Source organism: Macrotis lagotis, chromosome 1 (assembly GCF_037893015.1).
Source record: "Macrotis lagotis isolate mMagLag1 chromosome 1, bilby.v1.9.chrom.fasta, whole genome shotgun sequence".
NCBI classification, from domain to species: Eukaryota; Metazoa; Chordata; class Mammalia; order Peramelemorphia; family Peramelidae; genus Macrotis; species Macrotis lagotis.
This window is the reverse complement of record NC_133658.1, coordinates 771,676,374-771,696,595: the sequence shown is the minus strand read 5'-3', so window position 1 is coordinate 771,696,595 and position 20,222 is coordinate 771,676,374. Positions and strand designations below refer to the sequence as shown.

The following is a 20,222-nucleotide window of genomic DNA, read 5'->3' as shown; positions in this document are numbered from 1 at the left end:
TTACACAAATGTCAGTTGTAATTTTTAATTATCATTATCCAATGGCTGAAGAGGAAAGACTAGAGGCAAGGAAAAAATAGGTGAAAAGTAAAACAAGTTCAATGTAGGGAGGTAATGATTAGAATACAAGGGAGAGACAGATACCAGAGATGCTATAATGCATGAATCCATTTTATTTCTTTATTTCCAAACCCCTTTTAGAATTTCATAGATCATTATTTATTACTGATTAATGCTATAATAGTGATTTAATTGCAGAAAAAAGAGAATGAGAGACATAAATAATTCAATATATGTTACCATATTAGTTATTTTGCTTTGAAAGAAAGACTTATAGCAATGTAAACCTAGGTTCAGTCCTTACTATAGTATAATTAATTTTATGTAAAGTTACTCTCTAATCAGATTTCTAGACCATAGTATTCTAACCATATATCCTTGAACCTAGTTTTGTTCCCAGTCCTTTCTAGTCCATTCTAATTTGAATTATTTTTTGAATGAAAGAATCACAGAATTTTAGAGTTGTAAGGCATCTCATCTGATAGAAAAACAAAAGTAATTCTTAATATATTATACTTGAAAAGTGGTCATGGGCAAGAGTTTAGCAAACTAAAGTGTCAGTTTAATATAACCCAACAATATATTTCAAAGACCTAACTCTGAACATAATTATACTCTAGTGGCAGCACTAGATCTCAGAATTCTTGCTCAACCTTTTTCATTGTCCAAGTGGTTCTTCTACTACAAGAAATAAGAAATAACTAAAGAAACAAATTATGTCAAATAAAATTACCTTTAAAGATCATGTCAGAGGGGTGATTCATGTCTTGGCTCCGATACTCAAATTTCTTAATCTCTTCAAGTTTCCCTTTTTCTCATCTGCAAAATGGGGAAATGATACTTGAACATTCTAATTCAGATATGTTGAAAATAAAAAGTACTTTGAGTAAAACTTGTTTAAATAAAGTTTGTCAATACAATCAACTAAATAAAATCATTTTAAGAACACAAGATTAAAAGGACAAAATATAGGAGATGATATGAAAAATATATTAATATTATTTTTTCTATCAATGACAATTCAATAGGTCTACCATACTTGGACTCTAATTTCACAGTAATTCAGTTATTGATAGGGAGAAGTAGATATGGCACTAAAAAGAACAAAGATGGGAAAATAACTGGTCAAGCATATTCAAAGTAGATTTTTATTGGACATGAGATAATTGAGAAGATACTGTGGAATCAAAATGTAATATATCTTTGGAGGGTAAGTTCTCTCTCCTTAGCATTAAAAACAAATCAGTAATCATGAGAACTTCAATAACTCTTGACCTTTATGCTTACTTTCTCAACCACATAAAATCTCTATGACAACATATCTATATTAGGGATCTATCTATATCCATGGATCTGAACCTCTGACTGCCAATGCTCAAATCCCCTTCTTTGCTTCTAGGTTACTACATTCTTATTTTTATCCCTCTTAACACTACCACTCCCTCCAACGTCCCTCAACCTTACCCAGTGCTGGCTAGAATTTCTGAACCATAATTAACAAATATTCTTTCATCTCAAATCTAGTCCTTTCTCACTCTTTCTAAATTCTAGCATTCATTGAGACCTTGATCTTTCCTGATTGTTCTGAATCTCTTCCCCCTTTCTTTCCTCAGCTCATTAGTCATAAGCTAAGAGAATACAATACTTTCCATTGTCACTTCCAGATCTCCCTATCATCCTCATGCAACAATTTCTCCTCCTGTGAGATTCAGAGCATCCAAATTTATTCACCCATTCCAGATCCTGAAAGTCCTTATATACCAACTTCCAAGACATTCTGTTTTTCCTAAATTAATTCATTTCCTGACACAGCCTTTGTCCTTATCCCATATTCTACACTTATACCTCAAAATAGATATCAAATACCTCTCAATTACTCTAAATTCCCAAATTTTAAATTTACTCAGCTCCCATACACATTTATACTCTTGATTTTTCTATCATGTACATATTCCATTCCCAAGTTTATGAACTCTGAAATTCCAATATCTGGTTACAATATTTTGCTATTACATCTTTTGCTATGACTTTTGAAACCAATTTTCTTCATCCTCACCACAACCTATTTTGCTTCTATACATTAGTTATTTTTCAGGTAATCATCCATTCAGAGGTGAAATTGTCCTTTACTTCTTCTTATCCCTTGGTGAATTAATTAAACTCTATACCATATTCTATATTCAAATCCTTTGCCCCTTTGTTCTATAATAGCCATACCTTGTCAAACCCTAATTCTATATCAATCCCAATATTTACCTCATCTCTCTTATTCACTTGCTGCTGTACACAAGTAGAAAAACTGATGAAAACATGCTGAATGACTTCACTACAAATTTATATCACCTAATCTTAACTGGGACCTTACTGTTGCAAGGGCCTTTTATACTTTCCTAATAAATTATATGACTTAGTATAATGGTTATTCAAAATGACTTTATTCCTCCTTAAGCCTCTAGAGGCATTTCTTCCTTCATGCTCTCTGCTAAGAATTTCAAGTTTTTTGTAAGAAAAAAAAGATCATTTACAGACAGTTCCTTCATCTTTCCTATTTCCAACTTCATTTCATTCAGAACTCTTTCCTTACTTTTTCTGCCCACAATACCTTACATGAAGAATTACCTATTCTTTTTTCAACTAAACTGAATCTCTTTCCATTCTACCTTGAGCCCATTCTTCCCCATGTTTTCCAACTGAATGTCCCTTCCATCATCACCACATTCTCTCTAATCTTTAGTCTCTCCTTATCTGCTGGCTCTTTCCTTGCTGCTGGCAAATAATGTCCATGTCTGCTTCATCCTAATACAAAAGCAAAACAAAAGACAAACAACAAAAAGTCTCACTTGATCTGAATTTCCCTCCCAGTAATTATTCTATATCCATACCTAAATTTATATTCTTTTTTTAAAAATCTTTTAATCCACCTGATTGGTCTTTTTCAGTCTCCTCGGTTGGATCATGCTCTTTATCCAAGGTGTTCTCAAGGACATGAGCATGTTTCTTTTTTCACTCCAGCTCTTTGATCTCACTAGTTTCTATTAGGTTAATCATTATCTTTATGCAGATGATTCTTAGAACCATATATCAAATCCCAAATTTCACCTGATTTCTAGTCCCACATTGTCAAGTATCTTCTTTAGCAGGATGTGCCATAAGCATTTCTATCAAAATGTAAAAACCAGAATTCATCTTTCCCAAAAACTCTTCCAACTTTCCTATTACTGTCATAGACACAACTATACTCTCCCATAATCACCACCCTAGAACTGACCCTCATCACCTTATGACTGGACCATTGGAATATTTCTCTTTGTCTCACCAATCTTATCCATTTTCCACTTAATTTCCAAAGTGTTTTTTTCTCCTTTAGGAAAATTAGAATAGTTCTGGTCATGTCACTTTCCTCACCTAACTCAATAAAGTCCAGTGGTTCCTTATAAAGTATTTTTTACAATCAAGCCTTTTTAGGGGAAAAATAATGATGCCACCATGGTAAATGTCCAGTTAAAAACTTATTAAGAACAAAACAAAAACAAAAAAGCAACTCTTCAGAAACTGATGTACATTTTATAAAATTATATCTTCTGTATTTCTTTCCCTTTATCCTAACTTCACATACCAAAATGTATGTATGTACAATACTAACCTGATTGCTTGCTGCTTAGGGGAGGGGATGGGAAGGGAGAGTGGAAGGAAGTTTTGTAGCTTAAAAATAGACATGCATATGGGTAGAAAAAAATAAATAAAGCTTATTGAATGATAATCAGTGATAGGCATACCAATCATGGTTTCAGCACAAAAGTAATAAAAAAATTTCCAATCCCTTAGGGTTAACTGTGGAATACAGCATAATAATAGTTAGTCACTCTCAGGAACCCAGATCATCAATGCAAATAGGAAATAGAGAGCTAGCCCTAGGTAGGAGCCATATATTCATTAATTGTATGATATACAGTAATAGATCACATCTTTACAACTTCACAACTGAATGAAAGATGTAGATAATTTCTAAAGACTTGGAATTATCCTAATCCAGAACTTCTTACAATAACATGGGCAATAATCCAGTCCTTGGTACACTAAATCATAGGAGCAACATTACAAATTCTCTCCTACTATTATGGTCAAATTGATGTCATGCCCAAGGGTCCCTGATGACATTTCTGGTTATATGCTTCTTCTGACCTTTCCAAGATCCTCATGGGAGTTTCCAGTTCTGGTTTCAGATAACTTTCTTAGTACCCTTTCATTCTTGCTTCTTACAAACTTTCCTTGTTCCCTTGGTTCTCTCAAGAGGAATGAACAATGAGCAATTAGCTAACTGGGAGTTCTATGTTTTAAAATAATAATTATACAATTTTAAAAATAAAAATTGTATAAAATAGATATTCAGAATATATTTTGTATATATATATTCAAAAATAAATTGCAGTATAAGTATAAAATAATATTTAAAAATGCTATGAAACCAAGGGAAAGCCCTCTAGCACATGGGAGTGATTCCTCACTGGAAGACAGATAAAAGAATGTGGAGAAATACAAATCAGGCTGCAGAAACATGGTTGTATTTGGATCTGTATTCATGGATGGGATTACCATAAGAATTTGGTCAAACATTCTCTGGAGTATTAAGGGAGAGAAAAATGATAGTAACTGCTCATCATGAGGAGTTAAAAAGCTTAAAGGAAGATTTTGTCTTCTTTTCTGAGCTCAACACTTCACCTTTGCCTCTAGCAGCAAGGTAGTAGCTTTCCATTGTGAGTGCAGAGAAAAGCTTTTCTCCAGTTGATACTTTATTTTTGCTGTCAACCCAGAGAGAAGAGAATCTCTGTTATACTGATTCAAAATTGGGGTTACCAAGTGCCTCTAGGAGTGAGGAAGAGATGTGGCATCTATTCAAGTAGTAGATTGCCACTTAGCCCAATTTCTCTGCTCCTGGCATCCCCTGTACACACACACACACACACACACACACACACACACACACACACACACACACCTGCTTTGAGGGAGGTTTGTTTCAGGGACTCTGCCGAGAAAAAATCAGCCAAGCAGTTAATCAGAAGCATTTCTGAGAACCTCTGACGTGCACTGATTACTATATCAAGAGCAATCCCATGCAGAGCTATTCTTCCTGTCTGTTTTTGTTTTGTGTTTTAAAAAAGAAGAGGGCAAATGAGGGAGGCAGCTGGCATGAATGCTTTTCTATGACTTCAGGGCTGAATTGCAATGACTGTTCTGTTTTCCAGCATCACTGACCATCTCTTAACTTCTCTCACTCCTCTGTTTTTCTTTCCTCCCTTCACTTCTTTGCCCATGCATTTACATGCTCAAAGAACTTAGAGACATGCAACAGAGGTATTAGTTTCAATGAGATCTCTGTGGTATAGGAGATCAGTTAGATGAGAAAAAGGGATTCTGTTAATAACACTACCCAAAATGCTGTGATACCGTCATGTTTGGCAACACCTGAACAGTCAGAACACCTAGCAAACACTAATGAGATTAATTAGAAGAGTATTTAGGTTATTCACTGTTGTGGAAAGTTTCTATTGAAGCTGTTAATAAGATTTCTTGATAAAAGCTTTTAATTAACAGGGTCTTAATCTTTCTAAAAAAAACCTTTTCCAAAAATCATTTCCATGGTTAAATTACAACTTTCAGTTTAGGTCTCCACTGATGAATAAGAGGTACATTCCCCTTGTCTTCTGCAAACCCGAGCCATGCTAAGGAAGGGGAAAAGTTAATTCTAAAGCAGAAATCAATTTGAGAACTGCACAAATGAAAGGAAATGACATGAATTGCATCATTTTCGTTCCCTTTCTCATAGGTTAATTAATTATACATTAGATTTGCTGCTTCTAGTGCTCCTTGAAGCTTCTGAATGAGAACTGTAAATAGAGACTAGGAAGTTTTATTGGAAGAATTATAGGATTTGGTTATAATACTGAAAGATATTTAAAAAGATGAGAATTGCATTTCTATGTTAAGGATGCTTCTAACATATACATTTTTATAATTGTGAAGATACACAAAAAGTATATCTATTGTATTAGAGATGAACAAAATAAGAACCACTGAGACTAATAGCCATGGTCAGTAATGGTACAGCATTATATAAGAGATAGTATTAGACTCCTGCCTCCAAAGTCAGGAAGATCTGAGGTCATATCATGCTTCAAATAATAGCTGAGTGATAAGGAAGTCACAATCTTCCTTTGCCTCAGTTCTCCATTTAAAAAATGAGTGGGTTGTAGAATAATACATTCTCTTTAATTTCTATTCTTATAGTGTTTCCTGGGGTCACTGAGCAGTTCAGTGTTTTTTCCTAAGGTCACAGAATCAGTCAATTTTATATTTGAATCCAAGTCTTCCTGACACTGAGGTCAGCTCTCCATTCACTAGACCATTCTACATATTGTGACCAAGAACAAAGGAAAAAAGGGGACCAAGATTTTATATGTATATATAAGGCTGTTAGATATCTCTAAATCTGGGAATTTTTAAACTATAAATTCTTATTGACGTGCTGTCAGGGGCACTTGTTTGTTTTTTGAATAAATTTTCTTTTAGTACCCTTGTTTTTACCTTGGTCTGGATATAGGATTCCCTGGACCTGGGGAACTCCTGTTATGCAAACTTCTTCCATTAATGCATATCAACAAGTTGCCTGTTATTTAAGTAAATTATCCAAACTCAGAAAGCCATTATGGGTAAGAGGGGAACTTGGACATATCTTCCAACCTTTCCCTTTAGCCAAGGACAGAATTTATCTTTAATTACCTTAGTTTCTTAAAACAAAACAAAACCAAACCAAACCATTGTTAATGTGACTGGACTTGTATCCCTCTCATATAGCCTGAAGGATTCATTTCCTATTTGGATCTCAGACTTTTGATCTATAAAATACACAATCCCCTAAGGCTACAACTGTAGAGTTCAGGAGCCAAAACACAGGACATTGAGAAAAAAGTACTACTTCTGGCTACAAAGGGCAGGAGTCTTCTTAATCTCCATGTAATCATAACATGTGAATTGGCTCAAAGCATTATTCTATCTAGTCAGGCAGGATAAATAATCTCTGAACATTTCAACTTTTCGATCTATGCCTTCAACTCTTCAAAGTAACTCAAGCAATAACAGCTGCTCCCATGAGTCTACAGGAAATAAAAGAGTAAAAAGCTGGCAAGATGAAAAGCCAACAGCTAGATCCAACACTGATTGAATACATAGAGCCCTTTGGGTATGTATGTATTTGTCAATCAGATGATAGAGACTCTCTTCTCAAATAAGCAATTCAACAATTTAGAAGGAGCAAATAATAAAAATATAGTCAGAAATGGCTCCTGGACACAACCCTTGATAATTCTTATTTCTATTAATCACCTAATTAATATTTATTGAATTACTAACTCATTAAGATAATACATAAAATCGTATATTGTTTATTATACTTTTGAAATAAATATTCCTTTGTAAAAGTTAATCCTACTGTTAAGTGGTTAAATAGTATGAGGTTATGGAGACCTCCCCCTACAATTGGAAGAATACCAAAGATGGAGGCACTGGCAAAAAGCGTAAACTAACAAATTTCTTTAAGTGTTCCTGAGCAGTTTAGGGGAGGAGTGAAATCTAATATACCTGGCTTTGATGTAGTTGGAGCTAGGGTAGTCAGTGTCTATGTGGGGTCTTATATGGGGGAGAGGAGAGGGGAAAATAAATTCTTTGCTTTGTGGAGACATCCCTAGAGACAGTCTTTCCAAGATTTTATTTATAATTATCCTGGACTGTGAGGTCTCTAGAGAAATTTGGCATTTTTTATTTGGAAATATACATTTTTGTTGGGTTTTGGGGGGGGATGGGGTTGTTTTTTCAGTAAGGAGAGAGAGAGAGTAAAGATGAATATTCTTCCTTCATACACTAAAATTCCTGCCCTCTCTATATGTAAATACAGCATGTAACTTGCTACATGTTGGGACTTGACTAGGCTAAGGACCCAAAAGAAATTGCCTGATCTTTAATGAGGATTGCCTTGTTTTTGTTGTTTGTTCTTCATTCTCAAAGAAGTCCAATGACTATGCTTAGAAGCACCCTTTGAGAACCTTGCTCTGTGTAGGAAGGAGTACATTGCTCATAATTTCAGTTGAATGGCCTTATTCACTAACAGAATCATTGGAGGCTTTCTCACAGGAACTCATCTGAAAACCACCCATTTGATAAAGGGTAAGTCTCACATTCCAAATCTCTAAGGGGAGGTTTCCATGTAGTTTGGAAAACTCAATATGGAACAGGTTTCTATCTGAGATGGGAAGTCAGTTTTCTTTGTCTCTCTCTCTCTCTCTCTCTCTCTCTCTCTCTCTCTCTCTCTCTTAGATAGATAGACAGACAGATAGATAGATAGATAGATAGATAGATAGATAGATATAAAAACATTCCTGTCAAACTGCTAATTTCAAACACCAGAAATGTGTAAGATAAACTGGTCTGGCCATGCCCAAGTCATGTAACATAGAGGCTCTCTGCATCACCTACAAGTGAGTGGATGTAACCTCCTTGGATCAACTAAATAACTTAATAAATCTTTCTTTAAAGTTGCCCAGACTTGAATATTCCCTTTCCTATGCTTTTTTTCCTGTATCCTTTTTCCTGCTGCATCCAGAGGGTGAAAAGGAGTTTTCACTGAGAGAGCTGATGACATGAACTGAACTGGAGAAAGAATCCGCCACTCTTTTATTCAACTTTGAGAAATACATCTGAGGGTGTTTGTTTCTCTTCTATTTTATATTCCTTCTCAGTTTTAGGTGCCCATGATGAGGATCTGGACCCAGAAGTTCAAGCCATGGCAATCTTGGAGCCAGGATTATAGGCAGGCTGGTATAGCCAGCCAAGGCTGCTTGGCAAAGAAGTGCTGAGAAGACAAGATGCTTGGGATTTAAGCTTGAGGGAGAGTTTTGGACTTGGAACTTGAGATTGTGCTTCAAAGATACTAAACTAAACTATGAACCTAATCCAATTCCCTTCCCCTTTCTAAAGGGAAACCTGAAGTTTATTGACCAATGTGATGGGAAATAAATCTGAATATTTCTGATTATACCCTTTGACTTAAATATTCCTTTGTAAAAACTAAATCTGATTAAGTGGTTAATTAGAATAGTGGAAGAGGGGACCCACTATCCTGTAATAGTAGGATGAAGTCATTATCAGAGAGCCTAAATACCCCAAAACCTCCATGAGGTGCCAGAGAACCCAAGATAAGTGGTAAAATCTAAACTACCTAGGCTTTAGGCATTGAGGGCCAAGGTAGTCCATGTAATTTATGTGTATATATAAGTGTGTTCATATATACATTATATTATACATAAACATGTGCAAGTCACATACACATATATGAAATGAATGCATGGAATTTTTTGGGGGGGAGTACTCTAAAGCTGAGGAATCAGAAAGACTTTTAGAAAGTAGTCTTGAAGGAAAGTATTATATGCACTAATGGAAGAAAACAACACTGTATAAGAACGAGTAAGACAAAGATAAAGAGATAGAAATGGAATACCTTGCAGAATGTGGAGGGAAATATGGTGCACCAGAAAAGAAGGAAAAGGTCATATATTAAAGAGAATTAAAAGTTGAACAGAAAATTTTATATCTGTTCCTGAAGGTTAAGAAGGGACCACTTGATTTCACTGAGTGTGGGAAAGGTGACAAGATCAGATCTGTACATTAGGAAAATTACTTTGGTGACTATAGGAGGATGAATTGAGTTGGTAAGATGCTTCGGAACAAATAGTAACTTTTTACAATAGTCTAGGATAGTTGGGGGAAAAAAACAGCTCTGACTAATTTAGGTTTCAGAAGCAGGACTTGTACCAGGGTTATCTTGCTCTTAAGTTCAATATATTCCTTTTTACTGTGATGCCTCCAGGGAGTTACATTTTGAGGAGTGAGGAGTAGTAGTAGTGGAAGAAAGTTAACTTGCATAATAAAAACCTAAATTATGTATTTTCCCTGAAAAATTTGAGAGGATCAGAAAGAGCATTTTCATGTGACCTCTCAAGTATCTACTAAATCTGTGAGTTTCTTAATATTGATTAAAGAAAAATATTTCAAGACATTTATTTATAAGAACTTCAACTAATCAGTTATACTAAGGAAAAAGATTTTCAAACTCTTCTTCTTCAAAGATAGAATGCATTGATATTGTTAAGGTCTGAGAAAAGTCCCCAATTACAGAACAGAGACACTCGACATGATGGAGATGCAATAGCAAGGGTTTATTAAACTAGCTCGAGCTAGGGTTCTGTCCTAGGACAGGGCTAGGATCCTGGAACCCCGAGTAAAGTGAGGAGACACCTTATATATATTGTTTGGTAGGGGAGTTCCAAGCATCTGCTGGTTGTCTTGAGATAGTGTAGCGTGTTATCATTGAATGCAGGTCCTTGGGGAGGTTCCCCCATTGCATGATAGATGACCAGACAGAAATTTAGGAGCAGAATTTAGGCAAAAGTTCACAGGTTTCCACACTCAGGGTCTTACAATACAAGCCAATAAAAAAAAAGTATCTGGAGCAGTATCTGGAAAGCTACTGAAATCAAAACAGAAAGCATTGCTATATCTTTGTTTAAAAGAATCTTTTTCCCTTCCCTAAGAGAAATCTCTGTTCTCAGAGATGGACAAGTTCCAGAGAAGAACAGCTAAAATGATCCATGGATGATATAGCTTCTCTTAGGGGATATATTTTTGAAATAGTGACTGCTTATCTGTAAGTCAAGGACTGAGAAGAAATTTGATCAAATTATACTGAAGGAGGACATTGGTAGAAAGCACACTCAATAAAGCTTCTTATACTAGACTTGAAAATCAATGATAGATACTAGGAAAGTCTCTAGGTTTGATCAGTCATAAAATTAACTGAAATGAACAGCCTTTAATTTTTTGTCCACATCCAAATCTAAAACAATTGAAGAAATTTAGAGAAGTAGTCTTAAAACAATTTTTATAACTTGGAATTTGATATTAAATAAAATATAATTAAGTGGATAAAGATTAAGTAAAATGTTACAAATTGCCAAAAATTTCAAAAAAGAGGAATTTGTGCCTTAATATTTTTCAAGTAATTTAAGTGGCCTGCTGTTATATCACAATGTGGTCTGTGTCAAATTCATTATCTTTAGAAACCAAAATAACATCATTCCTTTTAAAAACAAGAGATAGACTTTACCAGAGGGGTTTAATTTTTTGCTTATTCTTAATTAGTATGTACATTGATAGAAAATTCTTCTTTAAATAATTGCTTTTAAAATTTTAGTTTACTTTGTCCTTGCTCTGAATTAGACTTTTCTTTCCCATTATTAATGTCTCTCCAACTCAGTTTTTAAACATCACTAATGGTATGGTGAAATAATAGTAATACCAAAAAATGGAGTAAACTTCAGGGCAGAGACTTGATCCCCTGTTCTGGATATTCTGACAAGTATCTTTTCTATATTTGAGAGCTACAACCCATAACTGAGAATGAATAAATATTAATGGATACAGATGTAATCTTTGCTGGGATAAGTGAAAGAGACTTCAAATAACTAGGTATTTTATTTCCTTCACTCTTCAATCCAATGCCTTTTCTTTAACATTACTTTTTATATTCTATTAGAACTGCATTAAAAATACATAGTGTTTCTCCTTTAATGAAAAAGGAATCTTCTTCCCTTTTTTTGAGGATGAAAAACTTACTTATATAAAATAAATTTAGCTTATAAATAAGGTTAGTTATTTTCTTCCAATGCTTAAGACTAGCATCTTTGATTTTTTATGGGATTCCCCTATAGGAAATCCAAATAACCTACAAAGTTTCTCTCTGTGCTCTGAATTGAAGAGTTGAACAATATGCTAATCTACCATAAGCCTTAAGTACTGTTGATTCAAATGCTCTCAGCTTCAACAGTGGTGGGCCTATTAATTTGGACAAAGAGGGAATTCAGAAAATTGTGACAAAACTACTGAGTGAGGTATCCTTTCTTGAGAGCTCTCCATTCAACTGCATCTTACATATCTTGAATTAAATCAAGCTGCTTCATTAATTTCTTATATAACTTTTACAAAGATAAGCTTAAAGAAATGTTTAAATATAAATGGAATAGATTCTAATTTTTGGAAATTATACCACTGCCTCAGCTGCAAGCTGAAGGCACAAATCATTGTTACTCATCAATTTTTTAAATTTTTGCAAGGCAATGGGGTTAAGTGACTTGCCCAAGGTCACACAATCAGGTAATTATTAAGTATCTGAAGCTAGATTTGAACTCAGGTCCTCCTGACTCCAGGTCAGTGCTCAGTTTTAGGTTGTTTTTTTTTTTTACAGAAGAGATGAATTTTATAAAGTGTTCCTCAGATTCTGAAGGGTTCTTTTGCATGTGTGTGTGTGTTTTGTTTTGTTTTTCTCCCTCTGGATGGGAATAACATAGTCTAAAGCTGGTCTAATACAGTTGTCCTAGCTCTCTTATCTGCTGAGAGGAGCTGCTTCCATCAAGTTTGTTAATCTTACAATGTTGTTGTTGATGTGTGCATTATTCTATTGGTTCTCCTCTTTTCACTCAGCATCAGACGCCCTTGAGTTTTAAGAAAAAAAAACTCTTTTACTTAAAATTCAATTCTACTTCCTCTTTAAAAAAAAATTAAAAAACAACATTATTCCTATCATCTGCCCTACCCAATCATTTAAAGTATACTAGTGACTGGTACTTATTCAGAATACCTTTGGTCTGTACACTTTTGCAGGAAATATTGAAAGCTTATTTCTAGAAGATATGTGATATTGTGTAATAAAAGTGACTTGGAAAAATGAGCAGGCATATGCATTCTGCAACTAATTTTACTGTACTATATATATGATTTGTTGAAACCTTTTCAACAGGGCTTTGTAGCTGGAATAAGAGTGTCTTCAAAAGTTACCAGCAACCAAAACCTTGACTCTTTTCTCATTAGTTGAACTTTTCCCCTAGAATCCCTCAACTAGGATATCCAAAAACAAAAGTCTCCTATATAATATTTCTCCAGGAGTCCTCACAAATGCGAAGGGCCTAATTTTATCCCACATTTAGCCAGCTATCTGTGGCCCATTTTCTCAGAGCCTGTTCAGCTACATCTCTCATCTTTAGTTTTATACTGAAGGACTTAGGGTTGTCTTTCTCAAATCTCATTGACTAGAATCCCCAACATTTTATCTTTCCCTGTTAAGTACTCGTGATTTGTATTCCAGTTGCACATATCAATTGGTTTTTACAAAAGGGATATTTACTTTAAATATATAGCAAGAAAAGTGATGGAAACATTTCCCCCCACCCCAACATCTTAGGGGGCACAATCTTCTCTATACCACTTCAGTCTCTGGGAGGAGAACTCAAACAACCTCAGTTTCAAATAGTAAAAGAATCACAAAGTTGATATTCAATTGAAGCATTGATGCTAGCTAAACATATGTTTCAGCTACAATTGGAAGGGGTCTAGATATCATTCATATTTTCATTAGGGAAATAATGCTTAGCAGGCTGCAGAACCTCAACCATGAAATATGATTCTTTTGACTTTACCAAACTCACATATTTGGAGTTTCCAATTCCTTAACCTAAAGTAGAAAAGGATCAATATAAAGACAAAGGATCAAGTCCTATTTTATAGGGCAATATAAACTTAGAGCTGCAAAACTTTTTCTTTCATCCTATTGTACAAATTTGACTGAATACCATCAGCAAAGGAGTCAAACCAAGAAACAACAGCCAAAGAAAATGCAGTTGATGAGAAAATGGCCAAGGCTCTTGGTCATCTATTTCCCTTTGAAGGTACTTTCATTTCTAGCTATGAAAATGATGGGAAAAGGCTGTTTTCCCCCTCTGGAGAGTAGAAAAGGAGTCAGGATTTCAAAGTCTCCCAAGGCATTTCAATGATACTCATCAATACTCCAGTAATTAGGTTCTCTAGCCCTCTCCCATGTAGGTAGACATGATTAAAGGAATTATGTACAGCATTTATAGATAAAATTGAAAGTTCAAGATATAATCTTAAAATTTTTCCTACAATGTGAGATTAAAGAAGAAAGATATTCATTAAGTAGATACAAATGAGAGGAATTTTTATTTATTTTTTTCTCAACCAACAGAGTCTATAATAATAGGAAAAGTGCATTGCTGGAATAATCAAGAGTTCTAATCTTCACTTTTTAGTAGAGAACTTCTAAACTTGTTCCTATCTAAATGACCAGAGGGTTTGAGAGTTTTTCCACAAATGAGCTCTGTGTGGCAAGAAAGGTGTTTCAGACCATCTTCAAACTATCTTAAGACAAAGTACTGTGGGAGACAATTTATAGTCCTAGAGAAAACCAATAGAAAAATCTGGATAGAGCCTGTCTCTCTCAACCAATATCAATCAAAGGTTTGCATTCTAAAAAAATCCATAACAGGCAAAACCATGACACTATCCTTTTAAATATTAATTAAATATTAATTAATTAAAATTAATAAAATTAATTAATTAAAAATAATTAAAAATTAATTTAAATGATTTTAAAAATTAGGATACAATCAAATGATGTTATATATTTTAAAAATATTACAAACTGCCAAAATTCTTTTTGAGGTCCTACTTCTAAGTGGGCTTGTATAGAACTACTTAAAAGGAAGTGTAATTGTTTCTATGATCATTTACCTTGAAGCTTAGAATAAGTATAATAGTCTGTTTGCTAAAGATTACTATTCCCTAGAGATGTAACTGTCTCTCAGATGCTAAAAACTGAACAGCAGCAACAACAAAATCAAGTCATACAAACTACTTGCATTCATATCATACCTTATTGTACTTGAAAATAAGAGAAATAGGATAATACAAAGACCTATGAAGTTATTTAGGGAAAAATTGTTTCAAATTAAATTAATCAAAATTAGTCTTTACTTGTACATATGTATGATTAATATAAATATATATCCACAAAATCATGAATATATACATGCCCATATAATAGAATCACACAACCTCAGAATTTAAAGCAAACCCAGAAGCCATTAAGTACCATCTGTTACAGAAAAAAGTAACCCTTTTAAAATATAAAAGAAAAATGGTCCTCTAGACTTTGTTGACATCAAATCATTGTGGGTCTTTTAATCCAGTCATTCAAGCAATTTCATTTAGATTATCATTGAATACCATGACTCTACTAATTCCAGAAGAATTGGATGGATGACTCTGGCTTAGTAAATCATAAAAAAGCTCTATAACATTGTACTGATATATTAGTCTAATAATAGTTAAAAAGAAAACGCCAAGAAATATTGTTGTCAAATTCCAGAATTTTCAGATCAAGGAGAAAATACTATAAACAACCAGAAAAAAGTAATTCCTATATCAAGGAGTCACAGTCAGGATAACATTGGATTTAGCAGCTTCTCCATTAAAACATTTAATGGTCTGGAATCAAATAATCCATAAGACAATAGAGTTTGGACTACAGTCAAGAATATGGAATTTCACTATTGTGTTCTCTGGAATTTTCATTTTGGGATCTATTTTGGGAAGTAATCAGTGGATTATTTTAATGATTATTTTACCCTCTGGTTCTTGGACAAAAGGTCCATTTTTACTTGAATATTTATCGAAAGATGCTGTTAAAGATCTCTTTTTGACCATGGTCTTGAATAATCCAAAGTTTCTTAAGTTATCTCTCCTGGATAAATGTTCCAGGTCAGTTGTTTTTTGATGAAGGATTTTACATTTTCTACTTTTTTTCATTCTTTTGATTTTGTTTGATTTAATCTTGATGTCCCATGGAGTCATTAGCTTCCACTTAATCAATTCTACTTCTAAAGAAATTATTTTCTTCAGGTAGCTTTTGCCCCTTCTTTTTCCATTTTACTAATTCTACTTTTAAAGGAGTTGTTTTCTTTAATGATTTTTTTTCTTATGGTGAATTCTATTTTTTAAAGTTATTATATTCAATTAATTTTTGTTCTTCATTTTCTAAAAAGGAAGATTTTTTTCCATAACTTTCCTGCATAACTTTCATTTCTTTTTCCACTTTTCTTCTACCTCTCTTAATTGATTTTTAAAATCTTTTTTGAGCTCTTCCAAAAGGACTTTTTGAGGTTTCTCATTTAGGCATTTTGACATTGTTAACCTCTTCTAAGTTTGTGTTTTGCTCTTCTTTATCACCATAGTAGCTTTCTATGGTTCAGGCTCTTTTCTGTTTCTAATTCAATTTTTAGTGTATTTCACAAGTTTTAAAACTGAACTTTGTTCCTGGGGCACATGTGGCACTGTCCCAAGTTCTTGCATTGAGAACCTGTGGTCTTGTTACTGACTTGCATGCTAGGACCTCAGGTGCTTGTAGCTTGTGCACTGTGCTGGGGTGACCCAGCCTAGTCATTCCTGTTCTGCCAGAGTCCCAGGGCTTGAAGTTTGCCTTCTGTTCTGGGGCTGGAGTTCTCACAGTTGGCCAGCTGTGCCACTAAGCTATTGAAACATGGCAAAAGGGTCTCGGTTGCTGATCTGTTCTTTGGCTAAGAGCCTTCTACTGGCTTGCCTGGATACAATCTGTGCTGGCTGCTTCCCTTTTATCTGAGTGAAACAGACCTTTCCTAAAGTCCTCCAAAGTTATCCTAAGTTGGAAAAATTTTTCACTCTGTCTTTTTTAGGGTTCTGTCATGCAGAATCCATTTAGAGACTGGATTTAACATTTTTCCTGATGGAAAGTCAAGCAATTTCCTCCACTATTTTTCCTTTATAATATATTTTAGGATTTTTCTAGGAAGTGAAATTTACCTCATTGACCTATAGTTTGCTGAACCCTTGTTTCCTTTTTTTTAGCTAGGAAAATATTCTTTTCCCTACAATCTCCTGCTGTTCTCATTGTTCTTTCAAATATCAGTAACAATGGCCAAGCAATTATATCACCTAATTCTTTCAGTTCTCAATTCCTAACACTCATCCACTCCCACAAATCCAATCAGTTATCAAATTCTGTGTCTCACATCTTATCACATGTACTCTATCTATTCATTCCATTCACAAAGTCATAATCTAAGTTTAGACTCATCATCTCTCAGTTAGATTATTACAATATCCTTTAAACTGATATTTCTTCTGAAAGTCTTTCCTGACTCCACATTACTGCCCACTCAGCTTTCAAGGTGATTTTTTTTTCAAGGAATAGATCTGACCATGTCTCCTCAATGAGCTTCTTTCACTCCCAGTTGTTTCCAAGATCAAATATTTGAGATTTTTATTTGACATTTAAAACTCTTCATAACTTGTTATTCATTCTTTCCACTCTTCTTATACTTAAATATTTTCTGTATATGCTACATATCAGCAACACAGGCCTACATACTTCATCTTTCTGCTCCTTGCCTTTTCAGCAATGATCTTCCAAATCTGGAATGTTCTCTTTCCCTTCATTCCCTTAGTTTCCCCTTTCCTCATTTAAATCAGCTTAAATCTTATCTATTCCAGGGGGCCTGCCTCATTCTCCCCAGCTGGAGAGGAGAATTACCTCTCTTCGACTATGTTCCATCTGCCATGTGTATGTCTTATATGTTGCATTTCACATTAGAATATAAATTGCAAACAAGGACTGGGATACTTTTCTTTTGTAACCCCAGTGATTAATAATATACCTACACATTGTATTGTAGGCACCTAGTAAATGATTGCTGACTAGGTTTAAAATCCTAGTATGTAGTTTATTTGTGTCAGGTGAGTCCACTAATCAAGCTCAGCTAAGAACTTTTTGGCTATATATTTGATTCCTTCAGGAATTACAAAAAGGTAAGGGAGCATATTGAATGCACCTAGCTTTAGAGTCAAAGAGCTCAGTCTGAATCCTGCTTCAGAATCTTACTAACTGATCAAGACAATTAATCTGTCAGTTTTTCATCTGTAAAAATGGAGATAATAAATAGCTTCACTTGGATCCCTGGAAAAATTCTTTTTTTAAAAAAGATTATTTATTTGAGGCATGGGGTTAAAGTGACTTGCCCAAGGTCACACAGCTAGATAATTAATAAGTGTGTGAGGCTGGATTTGAACTTAGGTTTTCCTAACTCCAGGGCCAGTGCTCTATCCACTACACCACCTAGCTGCCCCTGTGGAAAAATTCTTGAAGGAAGTGTTATTTTTACTGTTGCTTGCCCTTCATTCTCAGGGAAGACCATGACATCAGGAAGGTGATGCCATGACAAACACCTGAAGTGTAAAAGTGTGAGGGAGTGCTGTGCTAAGTCACCAGCCTCACTTTCTCCTCCAGAACCATCTGGGTTCAGCAGTCTTATATGAATCAGAAGGAATGGATATGGCTCTGGATGTGAGTCAATGAGGGTTAAGTGACTTGTCCAAGGTCACACAGCTAGTAAGTGTCAAGTGTCTGAGGAATTATTACAATAGAGTTAATGATCAATTAGCAAAATGATGATCACAAAGAGCCCTTGTGACTTCAATAACAATAGGTCATTCAACCATAACCATATTTCCTTTTTAAAAGCAATTAATTTGCATTGCAAATAAATTCTATTGCTTAGAGAAGCAATGGACCAATTGAGAGCAGATACTCAGAGTAAAGGACAGATGTAGGGAACCCTCAGAGAGGAATTTCCTCTACCAAAACAGGGATCTGCTTTTAAGAGAATTGCTTAAAGCACCAAACTCAAAAAGAGAAAAAAAAAACTGTACATAAGTATTCTTGCATGTTGCATATTGATCTAGAAAAGCACAATTATGTTCTTTTATATTTATATTTATTTTTATAAATATTTCTCAATTAACTTTTAATCAGTTTCTCAAAATTATTACACACTAGGACTTCTTATTAGAAATCTCTGATCTGGAGCACTAAGAACCTAAGAAGCTTATCTAGGGTCACACAGATTCTATATGTCAGAAGCAGGATTTAAACCCAGTCCTTAATGGCATCAAGGCCAAATCTCTATCTTTCTTCCATTCTCTCTTTCGCCTTCAGATCACTAAATGAAATAGCACAATGTAGTAGATATTATAAAAATGTTAGCTATTATTATTAATTATAGTTGATTATTTAACTCTTTAACACCTATTTTCCTCATTCATGAAATGATAATCTTGAACATGAATCATCTAGCTCACAGGTTTGTTAAGAACTATCTATACACATACACATCTAGATAGGAATGCATGCAAGTATGAATGAAAGTATGCATTTTATAGTCAATGATGAACATGGCCTCAAGGTCAGTTACTACACTGATGGCAAATTCTTCAACTTGAAAAGGCTACAAGCCAGGACCAAAGTGGAGGGAGTAGGAGTATTGGTGCATGATTCTGTTGCAGATGACCTCAATGCAGCCTCCAAAGTTGAGATGCAACAAAGTAGGGATTGATTTTTTGCTGTTTGCGCTAACTTTGGTCTAACAATAAAAACCATGAAAACTCAGGTGCTCCATCAACCTGTACCATATGTGAAAATGATGCAGAGAACTAGTAGAGAATTATGAATGAAGCAGGAAACAAAATCTGTGATCATTTAATGCTGTTAAAATCAGGGAATCCTGTTAAGGGTGTGGAACGGTCTTCACTCTTAAGGTGAAAATTGAATACCATTGTTTCAGTGTTTAATGTAAAATTTGTTTCCTGTCTTTTCACTCCCAACCCCCAGCCACCTGAATCTGGTCAGGTAAGGGGGATGGGAGTTTCCCTTCTTGCCCTTAGTGTCCAGATAGGGGGCAACGCTATAACCTGAGCTGGACCTCCACTTGAGGATGGCTCTCTCTGTCTCTCTCTGTCTCTCTCTGTCTCTCTCTGTCTCTCTCTCTCTCTCTCTCTCTCTCTCTCTCTCTCTCTGACTCTATTTACCTATTTTTGTCTTGCTGTCTCTGCCTTGCTCTTTGCCTTCTAGGTCTTTGTTATTCTTTCTGTCTTAAGTGTTTGCTGACCCTTTAGGAAGAAAAGTTTTTTAATCTGTTTATTTTGATATATTTCATAATAAAATCCTGAGTAGTTTTAATATACTAGAGAGAACATGAAAATTCCTTTGCTTTCCAGTGACTCTCAAAATTCTATACTTATCTGGTGATCCCAGATCCCATCAGCCACATTTTGGCGACCACCAAGAATGTACATTTCCTGCTTTCACTCTGGAACCTGCTCTTTTGGAGAAG

At 34.7% G+C, this 20,222-nt stretch overlaps 1 protein-coding gene across 2 annotated transcripts in view; it reads right to left on the bottom strand.

Annotated features, from left to right (window-relative positions):
• The window catches only part of LOC141508162 (contactin-5-like), a 1,214,304-nt gene that overhangs the window by 1,020,397 nt on the left and 173,685 nt on the right, over positions 1 to 20,222 (bottom strand). For both annotated transcript variants that reach the window (XM_074216536.1, XM_074216535.1), the window contains exon 2: positions 794 to 879. The gene's annotated coding sequence lies outside the window, so the exon portion shown is untranslated. The remainder of the gene's footprint in view (positions 1 to 793; positions 880 to 20,222) is intronic.